Genomic DNA, 16593 nt, shown 5'->3' on the forward strand with positions numbered 1-16593 from the left:
TTAAAAGAAATACTGTATTGAACTTAATTCATACAATATCCACCACACTTGTATGATTCTGCAGGAATTCATCCTACTTAATATTTTCTTACATGTGCTTTCCCCCCTTAATGTTGAGAAACATTTTCATTCCTTTTCTGCTTGATTTTTTTTAAGATTTAGAAAGTTTCAGCTGTGATAAATATGCCAACTGTAAATTTGACATATTTGCTTGCTGGAATACTTTGGACAACTGTTTAGTAACCGATAAGGAATCGTTCTGATAGATCATGAAACCCACTCTGAGTTGATATGATTCAATTTAGACTCTATTCCCCCCCCCCAAACACTTTCATACATGTTTAAAATTACAAATGTTGGAAATCCCAGGAGAGATAATACTACATAGCCTAGTTCTGTATTGCATGATGCTACTGTGATGTCTAATAAACGAAATGTTAAAATCATTTTACTTGAGTTTCAGCATGTGGTGTCTTGAATCCTATTCCACGTGCAGAAAACTACTCAGCTACAGCTTATTTTAAAGTCAAGTGTTGTCGGTTAGTAATGGCAGAAAGTAGAAAATGTGTCATGAAGCACACATTTTTTGCAGGTTTTGTAATTTTAAACAAATTAGAGTGGTGTCATCAATAAAAAAATAAATTCAGAAAGAGTTATTGACCGTTGCTGCAGAAAGCCCCATCCCCAGGTAAAACCCAAATATTTTGAACTTCCCAAAGTGTAGGAGATGAAAAAAAACAAAGATGAATTTTCTTGTAGTGCTCTCATTTGATGCAGAAAGTTCTGTAATCGTTGGAAAAGGATTGGGCATAGTGTGTATGTGAAACACTTTCTTAAACAAGTACTTTGTTGGCTCCCTGCAACATCAGTCACCTGGAATGGGATGGGGAGCACACATTTCTGTTCTCAACTCTTAATTGTAATTTGAGATGGGCAGGCAGAGCCCTACTTTGCCTACAGTTAGTGCAAAGCAATACTTGAACATTTCAGATAGTTGTGAATGAAATATGCACATCTCAGTGCTCTGGGCAGTGGCTTTGAGATATTTAAGATACAGTACTTTTAACTGGAATAGTTAAAAAGATTTGGATTGAAACTTGCAGTGTTTGGTAAAAATCCTGGGTACAGCCTTGTTTTATGATGCAGGCTGCTGGTGGCAAAGTTTAGAGCAGTGTACATCTTTTTCTTGCACAAGGCTGTGGATGCAATTCCTTGTTTCTCCAGTTGAAGAATCTTCTGCATCGGAGCAGGGAAATACCTCTGCCTGAGACATTAAGAGTTATTACCCATTGTAGTGGGTTGCATAGTCAAGCAGATCTGACTTGTAAAATGCAGCATTGTTTTATTCTTATTCTTATTCGATGGATTGTAAATGGACATTAAGACCAAAGCAGAAAAAAATCAGTAGCAGGTTTGAAGATCTGCTGTCAGGCTGCAGTTACACTTACCTGGGGGACTCAGTAAGGCTTGCATCCAAGTAAACATGAATAGGATTGTGCTACAATTCACTTGAAAGGCCAAAAATAGAAGTACAATAAACATTTTACTTGAACTGTGTATATGACAGAGCACCTGATTTTTTGCCAGTACACTCCAGCAAGTGAAGACATCTATCCCATTCAAAAGTTTATCATGAGGGTTGAAGGACCCTGGTGCAAAGTAGGATATGATGTAGAGGGCTGCAATTAGTATGGGGTTTGGTGAAAATTGTGTGTTTTGTCTTAAAGTTATTCTGATAGTAGGCCACTACTGAATGCAACCTTATGCTTCCCTGAAGTAAGCCACTGTCAGTAAATAACTTTATATGGTCAGATCGGTGTAGTTATCAAATAATATTCGGTGTTTATATACTTTGCTTTTAGCTTCCATATCTGAATATAACCTATCTATATTTATTAAACAGAACAAGCTGGAATTGTATTGTGATTTCAAAATAATTAAACAAGTATTAAGCAGTATGAAAGTGTGATCATGTACTGTACACAGTTACTTGTTAGTCTTCTTGAATTTACTGGGATTTGCTCAGTTAAGGGCTCCAAGCCAGTGTGCTTGAAGCCCTGAAGATTTGCACTGTATTTTAAAAGGAAGAAAGGCAAAGAGTATTGAAACTAATCAGCTATGTGTGAGTGAATGTCTTACACTTTAGCTTCTTCTGTTTTATTTGTCTTTTTCAATAGCCTATTTACTGTCCATGTGCCTGTCTTCATCTGTTCCTATCCTGTTTGATTCTTGATCTATATTTTTCTTTGTTGTTGTCACCACGGGACATGAAAACACACAACAACTTTTGTTGGATCCAACTATCCATTCCATTATCCTGTTTGCAATAATACTTGCTTATGGGTGCGTTATAAGAAACAGCCACAACTTGGTCCAAGAGGGGAATATACTGTATTATTGCTTGCTTGTTAAGGGGTGCATGTGCAATGTTCCTGTCTGACACAATCATCCAAGCTTTTTTGCTGGAGAGTTTGAATCCTTTCTCTCTACAGTACTCCTCTCGTCACATACCCAGTTGCAGGAGTTCTTGTTTGTTAAATAAGTTACCCCATGCAACTGGCTGAAGCACTCCCTAAGAGAAAATTTGCAACTCATGATCAGTTCAGACATCATGGGAAAATGGGTTTAACAAACCAGGAAGTGTCTTCTATAGCCAAGGGGTGGGGAGAGAAAGGAAGTGCTTGAGGTCATCAGTTATTCCTGTTTCAGTAAACCATAGTTTGGACTGGGAATTTTGCATCAGACCTAGCCAAGGCACTTGATAGCATAAAGGCCAGGGATACACAGAGGAATGCGTACCATAACTCTTTCATTGTGATTTCCCCCTGGTTAGATTTCTGAAGTCAGACATCTTGTAGCTCCCAAGTTACGTTGGTCTTTACTATGCCGTGAAAAGTATGCCTACTTTTCTTAAGTCCACTGCAGCATTAGACACACTTATTAGGTACCTTATAGTTTCTAGGTTTTGCATTTGTCCTTAGTATCCACAACTTAGCAGTAGGGAAATAACATACAGTGGTACCTCAGGTTAAGTACTTAATTTGTTCCGGAGGTCCGTTCTTAACCTGAAACTGTTCTTAACCTGAAGCACCACTTTAGCTAATGGGGCCTCCTGCTGCTGCCATGCCGCCGGAGCACGATTTCTGTTTTCATCCTGAAGCAGAGTTCTTAGCCTGCAGCACTATTTCTGGGTTAGCAGAGTCTGTAACCTGAAGTGTATGTAACCCGAGGTACCACTGTGCAATTGATGGTCTAACATTTAGGGTTTTCCTTCTGGCATTTCTACTCTAATTCATAGGAAATAGTGGCTCCATAATGTTTTGTTTTGTTTTTCTTCCACGTGTTCTTACACCCTCTCTTCTGCTGCCATAAATCATTACAGTACTATACTAGGTACCGTATGCCCTATTGATATACATAGAAACATTGATGTGTTCTGAATTGTTTCTGGTTCCTTTCTTGTTAGAAATACTGTGTTAGGATAAAGTGGCTTTAAGCAGTGATTACAGCCAAAATAAGTACTTTGTGTAAGACAGGTGTCCCAGTAGTTATTAGCCATTTATAGCTAAATGATAGCAAATATCAGGGGCAAATAGAGGATGGACATTGTTTTCAAGCCTTCTTGTACGTTTACAGAGATGTATGTCTTACCACTATCAGGAATAGAATACTGGAAATAGATAGCTCTTTAGTTTGGTCAGTAAGATACTAAAACATTTCCTTCATGGAAATGAATAAAAACCACCTTTAATTTCAACATTGGGCAAAAATTTGTTAGGAAAGCGTATTGAGTAGTATAGTAAAATGTTTACAACAATGGGTAGAATTCAGTGTTGCACTCTTCCAGTTGCTCTATGTGTCCAAGCATTTCAGCATGTCAATTCAAATACTCTCCCCTCTTTCCCTGCCTGCTATTCTGAGGGTCCTCCCTTGAGCCAATTTTGGTGGGCATATGAACAGGAAGCCCTGTTGCGCAAGCTGAAGTCCTTGCACATAGCTTCTGCTGATGGGGCTGGTTAGGTGATTCCCGCCCATTTAAAAAAATGGCAAGCTACTTTTTGCATTTTGTCTTTATTACTATTTAGTAAAGCACCCAGACAGCTAATTATGAAAGTCTGAGCGTTCAACATAAAACTGTAGGGCACAAACCAGCCAAAGGTAAGCAGTTTGAAGCTGTACATGTTTGGATTGGGAGTTCAGCATGCATTTCATAGAATTGTAGAGTTGGAAGGGACCCCCAAGGGTTATCTAGTCCAACCCTCTGCAATGCAGGGATCTTTTGCCAATTCCATCCTATATACAGTTACCTGGAAGCTAAGCCCCACTAAGTGTGTAGAATTGCAGCCTTAAGCTCATGCCTAACTGTCCTGTTCAAAGTACTTACCTATGGCTAAATTGTTCTCTTGAGTATTTTACTTCTTTTACAGGGATTTCCACCCTGCTCTCTAACCCTAAATGGACTTTCAGAGCAGCCAGCAATTAAAAACCAGTAATTTAAAGCAAGCATTTATTTAGCATGTCATGAGTGCCCAAAGCTATGTATGTTAAATAATTACAGTCACAGCAACCCTGAATTAACAGACTAGTACAGTGGTACTTCTGGTTGTACATGGGATCTGTTCCGGAGCTTCGGTCGGATCCCGAGGAATTCGCAACCAGAGGTGCCTGTTATGCGCATGCACGAGATTAATGATATGTTAGAATAGGGTGCACTGCAGTACACAAGGTTCTTCACCTTATTGCAGTTCCGTACATGTATTCCTAAACAGTGCTGCACCCCCCCCAAATAATAATGATGATGAGACCAGCAGCTTGCCTTGTTTTCTTAGTGCAAAATCTCACAGAAGCCTAAGACCCTCCGGTTGTTATTGGACTTGAGCTCCCATCAGTCCCAGCTGGCAGTCGGGGATGGTGGGAGTTGTAGTCCAAAATATCTGGACCAACACTTGTTACCCATCCCTGCTGTAGGCAGGTAGCAGAAAGTCTGTGTGGACGTCCCGTCCCCGTCCCCCGCCGCTTATGTCACAACGGTTTGAGATACCTTAGTATTTAATTTGCATCAATAGTTATCTTCATATCTGTTGTGTGTCCTTCAGTACAACCCCCGTGACACAAACAGTCACAGGTAGAGTTGACAGAAAGTGCTCATGGCGGTGTTTTCCCTTGGCTTGCACCCATGTATTTGTCTAAGCAAGTACATAATTGGCAAAGGTAAAGGACTGTTCATAGGGATGAAAAATATGTATTGTGACCTGATAACAAAGTTGCCTACATTTTGAAGAGACTTTGCATGTTTTCCTCTTGACATGATGGGAAATACAAGGCTTTAATTTCCACAGCAATCAGTGTGATAGCTTCGTGAAAAGTAATACGTAATACAGATTGCTCTGCAGCTTAGTGCTTCATAAGGAAACAGTTAATTCCTTTTCTGTTAAGAAGTTAGGATGCATGCCCGCTAGATGGCGTGTCAGCTGCCAGTGGAAAATTCCAGAACTCGCCATGAGTGAGAAATGTATGTGAGTCAAAAGGATTCTGTTTGCTAGGCTGCAGAACAGATGGGAAGACTAGACCAAAAAAGGAAGGTGGTCTTTGTAGGTTATGTCTGCCTTGAAGCCTTCATCAAAGTCCTTCCTTTTAACATGGCAATCAGGTGATATACCAGCAATTGTCTAACCTGTGGCTCACAAGTAAAATAACCTTGGTGCTGAACATACTTTAGTGCCTAAGCCAATAGGGTTTTCTGCATTCCAAGAATCCTGAGCCCAGCCCATGCTTGAGTGTAAGCTTTCATCCTTCCATCCTCCTCTGTATTTAGCTAGAAGGTTTCATGAGCGTTGGGTAGTCACAGAAATTCCAAGGGAAGTGTTTAAATAAACTTGCAACTGGAATCCTCGGAGTTAGTGTAATTCCTCTTTAAAAGCGTATGCCGAATAACAGTTCACGCGTTTCTGTTTAAAAGGCTTCCTAGCAGAGCAGTAACCCTGGGACATGAAGTAACCAATAGTGTCAAAGGCACAAAAAGATTAAACCCTTCAACATTAAGCGACAATTTGAAAATTGCAGTCTTTTGGCCTATATGGCGCTTCCTTTACAAGCTTCATCTCTCTTGCAAACATGTGCTTGTCAATAAAAACTTTTGAAGGAATAGTGCTTCTACTCCGTAATTTCTTAGAAAACTTTCTAACTAGTGGTTGAGCCCTCTTTAAATAGAAGTGAAGCTTATTTTGCCTTGTCTTTCAAAATAAAAGCAAAGTTCAGTTTTATAGCTGAAACTAACTTCACTTTTACACAGTTATAAGGGTTTTGTTTATAGGTAATTCTAACTAATTTCACTGTGAATGGTTAATACCCATATTTTCAGAAAATACATGTGCAGACAGAGGGAGAGGATTGCCCCCCCCCCCACATACACTAGGACTGTAGCAAGTGCATTCTCCGTTTTGAAGTGATGTTTTTATGGTAATCAAATGCCTTTTCATGAAGCATGCAGTGTTGCTGAGTGAAATTGATGAGTTTTAAAAGTAATTTTAACTTGTGGCAGGATGGTGGTAGCTTTTATCCAGACGGCTTCAAAGTAAAGTACTTGCTATTAGAATGAATTTCTGATCCAGATGATCCTTTGAGGGGGTGCACCAGTGTTTCCTTAAAATGTTACTGTTCCATAGTACAATGAGTGTCACACTCCTACATCAATATATTTCTTGTATGTAGAACCAGTGTAAGCAACTCAGATAAATAACCTAATCACCAAATTGCACCTTAAACCTATGTTACAGTTGCCACAAACGAATGTCTAGGCACCATTCTTTTTAAAAGTAATATTTTTATTATTACTACTACTACTATTTTCATTTCTATGCTGCCATATATATTAAAGAAAAGATCTCACACATTAAAGCATCAACTAAAACAACCCAGAATAAAAGAAATTCAAGCTTCAAGGAAAATATTTCAGATCCTTCTCTAAGTGGCATTTTGCTTTCCGCATATTTATTTATTTACTTACTTAATTTATATAGCTGCCCCATAGCAAAAGTGCTTTAGGAAGCCAGTGTGGTGTAGTGATTAGAGTGTTGGACTAGAACTTGGGAGATCAGTGTTCAAAGTCATGAAGCTCACTGGGTGACCTTGGGCTAGTCACAGCCTCTTAAGCTACCTTACAAGGTCGTTTTGGGGATTAGTGGAGGAGCGGGGTGAATCGTGTATTACTCAGAGGAAAAAGGTGGTATATAAATGCAGTGAATAATCTCTTCTGCTTACCTGCAGATGGATATGTCAGTTGCCAGCCTGGCATCCAGAGATCTCCACATGGTTGCAATTAGGCTTCTGCCAGTTGCAAAATGCTCCTGGCACCTGGCTAATTTCCAACACTGGAACAGCTTACTGTGATTTGGGTTGGAGTAGCTGAAGGTGAAGGTTATATGGGGTTATGCTTACCTTTTCAGAGTGGCTTTAAAAATGTACAATATATGCTGTTGAACATTTTGAAATTATTGTTTCATAGACTGAATATCTTTTGGTCTGACCAATATCCAAAGAACCATGAATTGTTCCAGAAACTCAAAGTGGTTTTGGATGTTTATATCCAGCAGTAGCCCCTGTCCCCTGCAGTGTAACAAACCACTTTTGCAACTGAGTGGGTTTTCAGAAGTGGGTTATGATGAGACAAAGGAGTAATCCATTCAAAGGGGGGGGGGAATGAGTTGTTGGGGCACTAGTACAATTGTAGCTAGTACAATTTGGATTCCTGGGCTTGAGAATTTTTTTCTGGATCCTGGCTCATGCGTTTAAATTTCACCTAAGGTTTTAAAGCTACCATGCCGTAGTCATATATGCTATAGTGCCATGTAAACAAAACAGATTGACTTGAATGGACGAGTCTTGTAAGCAGATGACCTAAATCTAATCTCATGAACGGTCTTGGTTTGTTCGGTGCTTACATCAACAGCAGTGTTAAAAACTCAGGTAAATAAGCAAGTCACCAAATGACTCCTTAAACCAGGATTACAGTCACCAAAATGGAATGCCTAGTTGCCATTTTAGGGCCGGACAGTTTGAAAGTTGTATTTTTCAATACAACTTTTTGGTTCCTGAAATTCATTCTGATTATGCAGATAAAATATCACAGATAGAATTCTACAGGATGTGTGGTTAGTGTCTGAAAACAGGCAAGATCCAAGGATCTCCAGGCATGCACTTCCAGATGTTGGGCGCCATCCTGGTGTCTGGGTATCTTCACTTGGTCACACATGGCCAATAGCCAGGAGCAAAATGTGCCTGGCAAATTTCGAATGCTGATCAACAGGCTTGATATATTCTATAGAAACTTTGTTATTTCAAAAGGAAAGTTAATGTTCCCAGTTCAGCAAGTCACATAAACCTCTATTACCTTGAATGGTTCATGGAGCCAGTCCAGGCAAGATGTATTTGCTTGTCTAGTGTGTCACCATTATCTGAAGCTATTCTGCTTCCTGAACCTTCTGTTGCCCGTTATGCCTTGAAACCTTTCCCAGAATGCCTTGTTTCCCTTACTTAATTCAAATCCCTGCTTCAAACTCATATTTTCATGATGGTATTGGAACAATATCAGTGATCCCATGCCCTACTGTAACTAAGCCTAAGTCCCCAGAACTGATATTAGAATAAGTAACTGATGCAAGTTGCAGTAGAAGCAGATGCATAGCAGTGATCATTTCTGCATTCTTTGGTAGGAAAAAAAGTCATGAGGAGTGCTTGTTGAATTAAGCATGTCGCAAGTCAGTAGAGTTGTTTAGCCATTAGCAAGTTCTGTAGACATTATCTACTCATAAGGTGTACGGATTTTGTTGTACAGATTTTGGATTGTGGTTTTCTTTAAGTTGATAATGCTCTTGCTACAAAAATGCGCTACTGCATGTAGATATGCTAACAGTTCCAACTTCAGTCCTAAGCCCTTTTAATTGGAAATGTCCTCTTGTCCCCAAAAGAAAGGGGGAATCACTTGGTTGTCACTTACTTTAGGATGACCGTACTCCAACAGTTGTAAAATTTCTGTCCTTTTATAATCTCTATGGAAATCAGACATTCTTCAACTTACATTGAAAGGACAAGAAAAACTGCACCACAGCCTGCTTACTACTTACAGACAAAAGCCTGCTTATTTTAAAATATGACTGTACTTAGATGATTGTTTCTATGAAATGTGTCCTTGTTGTGCTCCAGATACATCTTTATTTTGATTTTAATGACCAAGTATGTCATTATGTACAAAGTTGACTAACTTTTAGAAATAGTCTATCCCTTCATTGCCTGGGACTGTCAACCGCATCACATAGAGAGTTATGGAAGACTTACTGGGATGTGATAGTGCATTCGGAAGCCCTATTCGTGAACTTGGGATGAAAGAGGAGGGCATGCACACAAACCTGGCTAGAACATCCCTGCATGTGCTGGTTCCACTTCCGTCCTTTGCATGGTCAGCATGAAGATCTGAAGTGACAGTCTCAAGTAAAGGCTTTCTGATTCCAGGGAGGATTCTAAGCATGCTTGCCCAAATGCACTTAGAATCCCCTTCAGACTTCCGTGCTGAATATAGAAAGCTCTGAAGTGGAACCAGTGTGTGCAAGGATATTGGGGGCAGGTTTTGCGTCCCTCTCCCCACTTTAAGCCCACAGCCATTATTCCCAAATGCCTGAATAGGATTATAGCCATCAACAAATTCTTCCTGTTGGTGCTTTCTCTGAAAGCATTGGGAATTAGTTAGCTATTAACTTAAGCATGCATAGGTTTAAGTGCTGTGAGCAGCAGTGGAGAAAAGTAGAACTAAAGGCATGCTAATGTATAGAAAAAGTACAGTGGTACCTCTGGATGCGAACGGGAGCCATTCCGGAGCCCCGTTCACATCCTGAAGTGAATGTAAGATGCGCGTGCACGGGTTGTGTTTCGCCGTTTCCGCACATGTGCGTGACGTAATTTTGAGCATCTGCACATGCGCAAGCGGCAAAACCCGGAAGTAACACGCTGCGTTACTTCCGGATCGCCGTGGAGCGCAACCTGAAAATATTCATCCCGAAGCTACTTCAACCTGTATACGAGTCAGTGTTTTGATGAAAATCTCAAAAAAAATTAAAAATTATATGTTGAGATGCTACCCTGCTATAAGTACTACTTTGGATTTTGCTTAAAATGTAGGCTAGTAATGAACGGACTGTGGCATAAGACTGATAACATTCCAATTTATTGCATACTTAAGTGTTCAGTATGCTTATAGATGAACTCCTTGGCTTAATTTTCAACGAAGTATTTTGCTGCATTGGCAGATGTGGATTGGCTAGTGTGCTATGTTTTTGTTCCAAGTAGTTACTTTTTTTAATAGTGCCACTTTCTACTGTAGTATGCTTTTAGAACTAATTGTCACAACCATAACTCTAAGGCTTACCTCACTTTAATTTTATTTAACACTTGGTTTTCTTTAGGAGGATATGAACTTTCGCATATGCCTCTGCTGTGACCTCACATAATAGGTGTAATACTCGCTGAAGTGGGAGGTTCGGTAAGGACAATGATTTTTTGGAAGCTTTTGCACAAAATGTCCTCAATAAGTCTGAAACCAAAGCACCATTAATTTTGTACATAAAATGTCCGTATTATGTGCCCTGAATAATGAAAAGAGACTTTTAAATGTTCAAGAATTGGTACTGCACCCAAGTGGTGTGTAGATGAATGGTTACTTTGGGACAGGGGTAGGCAACCTAAGGCCCATGGTCTACAAGTGGCCCACGGGGATTGTTTAACCAGCCCATGAGCTGCCCTCGAACCGAGTCGCCCACTTGGCGAATCCCCACTTGCTGCGCTAAACCAGTGCGGCACGGGGACTCGCTTCCGTGGCGCTGGAAATTGTGTCTGCACAAACGCTGGAAATTGCGGGCTCACATGCGCATGCAATCCGGCCCACAAAGGGATCTCTGATGGAGTGAACCGGCCCAGGTGAGGTAAACCTTGCTGACCCCTTCTTTGGGACATGGGCTTTCATTGGCTATACGAAAAGCTGGCAGAGATAACTTGCTGGGAGCTAAGTAACGTGGTGCAAAGAAGAGAATTTCTGTTTCCCAAAGCTGCTTGCACAAAGCCAGCTGTAATGGAGGGGTGCCACTGATGTTATATGAACTCAGGCACTGTATAAAAGATTATAACTACAAGCTATGTCCCTCTAGTTATCACAATTGGGGGTTTTTTATTAAATAAAAAATCTTTATTTTTCCAAATACAATGCAACCTATAGAGTTGTAAGTAAATGAAGAATGCAACCATCTCTGACCCCAGTGTACAAAACCTTGGAACCAAAAGACCCACCCCAATCTTGGCAATACAATTAGGCAACAAATAGATAAGGATAATACTGCCTGAAGCTGCTGAAGGTTAATCAGGGAAGCAATGAGATTAACAACCAAATTGTGAAGGAAATAATATGCAATATTAATAGGCCATGTTGCATTATAACTCCTGTCATAGTGACATAGTCTCAGTCAGTATTGTTTAACAATCCTTAAGGTTCCTTAGTTTTCAAGAAACATTGGTTTGAAATCTAGGCTGGTTCCACATATGTTGTTACTACCCTGAAATCGACAATGTATGTAGAAAGTGATATGACTGGCTGAAGTTAATTAAGCAGATTTGAAAACCTATTAGCAGCATAGTAATACTTGAGTCACCTTTATAAATAAGCAGTGTTTGAAGCCCAGGTGGTTGAGTGTCTCTGAATGAAGTTGCTCTTAAAGAAGTTGCCAAGTTAATGCATTTTAAACAGAGATGTAATTGCACCTGTTCGAAAGCTTAATTGAAATGTTTCCTAGTTTGAGTTCCATATTTATGAACGAATATAAATACCTTTGCTTTCTTTTAAACTAAAGAATTCATTTTTGCATCTTCATTCTCACAGATATTATATTCCTTGTAATTGATCATTTCTCCAGAATACCTTTGGCACCAATTCATTGGGGATGTTTTCAAGATGGGATTTGCAACAAACTTTATAATAAACAACGAAGTTAGAAGGAAGCAATGTGACAAAAGTATTCTTTTAGGCAATAGGCAAATAAATGGTCTTTTTCTCAAATGACTCCTACTGCTGCATATGCTAGAGCAGAGCATAGAATATTTATCTGTAATGACTTCTGGCGAGATACTGTTTTGCTTTTGTAGACTTTGGAAACTACAGTGGTACCTCAGGTTAAGAACTTAATTCGTTCTGGAGGTCCGCTCTTAACCTGAAACTGTTCTTAACCTGAGGTACCACTTTAGCTAATGGGGCCTCCCGCTGCCGCCGTGCCACTGGAGCACGATTTCTGTTCTCATCCTGAAGCAAAGTTATGAACCCAAGGTACTATTTCTGGGTTAGTGGAGTCTGTAACCTGAAGCCTCTGTAACCTGAGGTACCACTGCTGTATTTTGTAGCACCCAAGCCACACAGTAATTAAATAGGGATGAAGTGTGTGGTAACTCAAGAAGAGGCTTGGAGTAAGGGTCTCTTAACCTCCCTTTTTGTCAGCTGTTGCCCACTGATCTGCAGCAGCACTGGTATCTTGTGGTTTTGGTCCTATTGAGTCCCAATATTTCTTGATAATTGGGGCTTGTAAACAAACATTTACCTGCGAGAGTTTATTTCCTGAAATGTAATCCCATGCTGTTACAGGAATGTGTATATACATGAGCAGCTAATGTAGTTCCTTGCCATGAGTTTGTTGTCCTGGGCAACAGTAACATGTGAATGAACTATAACATTAGCTCTATCTTTGCATTTGTTCTTGTACATGTTCCTGGAACTGTGGGAAAGCAACTGCAGTGCTCCTGTAAGTAAGTGTGAATTGAATCCTGGTGGACTGCTTAAAATGGTATGACTAAAGGAAATAAAATGCAAGTAGGACTTGAGGCTGCTTCCTCTTCCTGCACCCCCAAGATTATTAGTAGTGTCATGAGTCCCGTGGTGGTGCTGGGCTCAGGAGTGGAGGATGACATTGGAGTGGGTGCTGAAACCAGGAAACAGGTTGGAGAAGGCCAGTACAGTGGTGCCTCGCAAGACGAAATTAATACGTTCCGCGAGTCTCTTCGTCTAGCGGTTTTTTCGTCTTGCGAAGCAACCCTATTAGCGGCTTAGCGGATTAGCGCTTTTAGCGGCTATTAAAGGCTTAAGGGATTAGCGGATTAGAAAAAGGGGGTGGGGAGCGAAAAAAAATCTCAAGAATCGCAAGACATTTTCGTCTTGCGAAGCAAGCCCATAGAGAAATTCGTCCTGCGAAGCGCATTGAAAAACGGAAAACCCTTTCATCTAGCGGGTTTTCCGTCTTGCGAGGCATTCGTCTTGCGGGGCACCACTGTACTTAGCCTCTCCCAGGACTCCTATCTACTCTCTTCCCTCCTGGAAAGAGGAGCACAGCAGTGGGAGGGCATTAGCCCACTGCTAAGGGTGGAGGAACCAGTATCAAGGGGACGGTACAGTCTGGTTGCCCAGGACCCAGAATTGCTCCTGTTACTGGGAACAGACACATCCTCCCAAATGCAGTGCTCCTCTGACTAGGCTTACCTAAACTATTATGATCTGAATTGGGGAACTGGAAAACTATCTGGTACTAGGTTACTAAACAACTACTAAAGGTGTCAGTATGAAAAATAATTATCTCTTGTCTATCCTGAAACTGATAGGGGATTCAAGGTAGGCAAGAGATCATTCTTGTTCCAACTGCATAATTTGACAATGGCCACATCCCAGGAAATGGTTTCAGCTGGATGGCTAAGCCAGTTGAGGGTAGGTGATGGGTCTCAAACCCTCAGTGAGTCAGGGATGTGCCCTGCATGCAAAGACAGGTTCTGACGAATTGAGCAGACAAGACCAATAGCGGGCCAAATGGTCAAGAAGGCGGTTTCAGCATGTGCTATGGAAGGAAGTGAGGGGCAGGTGGGGCTTGTCAACCTGGGAAGATAACCCGTCTAGGAGAAGAAAAACCTCCACTGCCCTGTTGGTTATACTCATTTGTGAGAAAGGCTTCAGGAGTAAACCCCAAGAAACAATCCTGGCAGACTGTGTGATTCTTCATTGGTTTTGACTTCACCCCAGAAGCACACTCCATTGTGTCTTGAGACAGACAGATGCCAACAACAGGTACCAGTTGCCCCAGTTGAGATTATAGTAGTTCAGGTAAGACAAGCTGAATAAATGAATAAGGATGGGAAATACACTGTCATATATAATAAGAAAGTTGGGTAGGGTACTGAAGGATAAACAAAGGACAGGCTGAACATATGCCACCAAACTCTTGCTAATTAATAGTCAGAAAACTGAACAAAAGCAGCTGCTTTTGACATTTTGCTACCCATGCCTGTGAGCACTCTGATTAGAAAGGGTTGGGTGAAATTCTAGCCTTTGATTGGAAGCTAGAGTAGCCATTGAGTAAACTGTAGGTCCCCTCCTCACCTCCCTGGCAATTTCCTTATGTGGTAGTGTTTGCCTTTTTTGCAGCCTTTGAGACCAGGCTGTTTGGCTTTCTCAGAGAGCATTTTGAGCTCCAGATTGGTTCAGAATAACTCGCTTCAGACCAGGTCTGAATCACTGCGAATTGACTCAATTAGGTTCAGAATTTGAGATTCATCCAATGTGGTCTTGCAGTTCCAGTTACTATGTCCCATTTGAGAAAACGTGGTTATTCTTGAAGAGTGAACCTCATTTTCCATGCTGGTGTTTGTCTTTTAGTTTGTAGCTGTAATCTTGACTGAAACACATATTTATTAAATTGGAATAAACTGGAAAAGTTGATATTATAAAATGCAAGCTATGTGTCTGGTTTACTGTTTAATAAGTTGATTTCCAGAGGGGTAGCTACGATAGATGAGGTTTGTCTGCTTCTTTTAAGGTGTGGTGAAGTGCAGCACAGTGACAGGTTCTGCTTTACTAGAACAATTTTAGGTATCAATCTGTAATGAAATGATATGGCTATATTTAGGATTTAGAGCATTCTCGCCTTATTTAAGCAGTTATGCTGTTCAGGTGTTTCTGGGTCCGCCTTTTGATGATACCAACTATTATGTATAAACTGATTTAACCTAGTTAAGAACTGAACTGCTTTTTATGTTGCTTTTCCATGGGAGGTTATTACAACATTTTTTCCAGATAAACACAGGAAGTAGTGGAAGGAAAGCACTTGCTGTGATAAACTGTTCTTAACCAGCCAGCACAGTCTGCAATTCAGTGTTTCATGTTCTGGCACCCACAGTCTAGTAGTTGTCTGTCGGCAGGAGCCGCAGACGGTTTCCCCCTAAGAAATTCAGTCCAATTAATAGTATTAGATTAAAGCTGCATACTTTCTAGTGCTTGTTTTGTTGTGTCAGTGCATTCTTGCTTTTCTCTTAACAACTGTTTGTGGTTTCCTGTATCATAATGAACGTGGGAGGACAATGCCACTATCTTACCTCCATTAGCTTGGTCTAAATGTTGGGATGAAAAATTCCTGCCAATTTTATGGTGCAGAGACATTCAAAGGGGAAGTGGGATCAAGAAAGTAGAGACAAAGTCCCCCTGTTTTGTAATACTGAAGCGTGGGGTCACTCATTGAAACGGATAGAAGGTTTAGGATACACAAGAGATAAGTTTTCACACTGCAGAATTTGACAGTTGAGTTGATTTGTAGCCATCTGATAACAGATAGTTTTCCAGTTGTCTCAGTCATGACTATAATAGTTGAAAAGTCCCTAGTCAGGCTGTTCTGACCTTATAGTCTCTGCTGTAGTTTTGAAGGTGAAATTATCCTGAGGAAGTCTTGCACTGAAGAAGTGAAATTCCCTAACCTCAGGGTGCATTTGTTTTGAATGCAAATTGGTCCTTTTAAAACCCCTATGTGCACACTGCAGCTTGGGTATGTTGCTTGAGTCACCTATGTACTTCAGTCTCTGAGGTCCAGTAATGAAATTTATTTATTTAGGGGGTTTTTTATACTGCTTTTGAAGCTTGTTTACATAATAAATGGCAGCTTAAAACAATGTTCCAGTAAAGTTGTTTCAGAGTCTTCTCAAGGGATGGGCTTTCACATGCAGATTTTTCAGACTCACCAGATTGTCTACACAGATTCTGGCTGTCTTGGACAGCAGTCCTATCAAGAAATACCCAATCCTACCCCAAGTCAAATTTGGAGACAGATCAGACAATTTGCAAGGGATTTCTCCTGCCACACAGCTCTTTCTTGAGGTGGAAGAAACCTGTCACATTCTCCACACCCCAAAAAGATTGAAAAATGGGGGAAATGATTATGAAATAATTTCTTTTAAAATGGACAAAAAAATTAAGACTAAGTTTTCAAATACTTACTGCACCAAAATGTTTTCTAAAACTGTAACAGGAAGTCTTGTGTAAGATGATGTACAGTATCAGATTATTGCAATTTCTATCTATACAGTGAGGACAAATTGGTCCTGAAAAGCAAAGATGCACTTCTGCCTCTTGGAAGGCACTGCTATTGTCATAAGAGAAGGAAGAAAGATTTAGTTTCTTCTTTGCTTGCGAACTTTCTCTTGTTGACATAGTTGGTGCATTTGCTTCTGTCCTCTTCTCTATGCATTGAAGGATTGAGA

The 16593-nt window shown here is 40.5% G+C and overlaps 1 protein-coding gene across 13 annotated transcripts in view; it reads left to right on the forward strand.

Moving 5' to 3' along the window:
• Positions 1–16593, forward strand: part of ADNP (activity dependent neuroprotector homeobox) — a 44236-nt gene that overhangs the window by 3209 nt on the left and 24434 nt on the right. For 5 of the 13 annotated variants that reach the window (XM_083446743.1, XM_083446750.1, XM_083446751.1 and 2 more), the window contains one exon: positions 10455–10531. The exons of the other annotated variants lie outside the window; for them this stretch is intronic. The gene's annotated coding sequence lies outside the window, so the exon portion shown is untranslated. The remainder of the gene's footprint in view (positions 1–10454; positions 10532–16593) is intronic. 13 annotated transcript variants of the gene reach the window in all.

This window comes from Podarcis tiliguerta, assembly GCF_965153285.1.
Source record: "Podarcis tiliguerta genome assembly, chromosome: 6".
Classification (NCBI taxonomy): domain Eukaryota; kingdom Metazoa; phylum Chordata; class Lepidosauria; order Squamata; family Lacertidae; genus Podarcis; species Podarcis tiliguerta.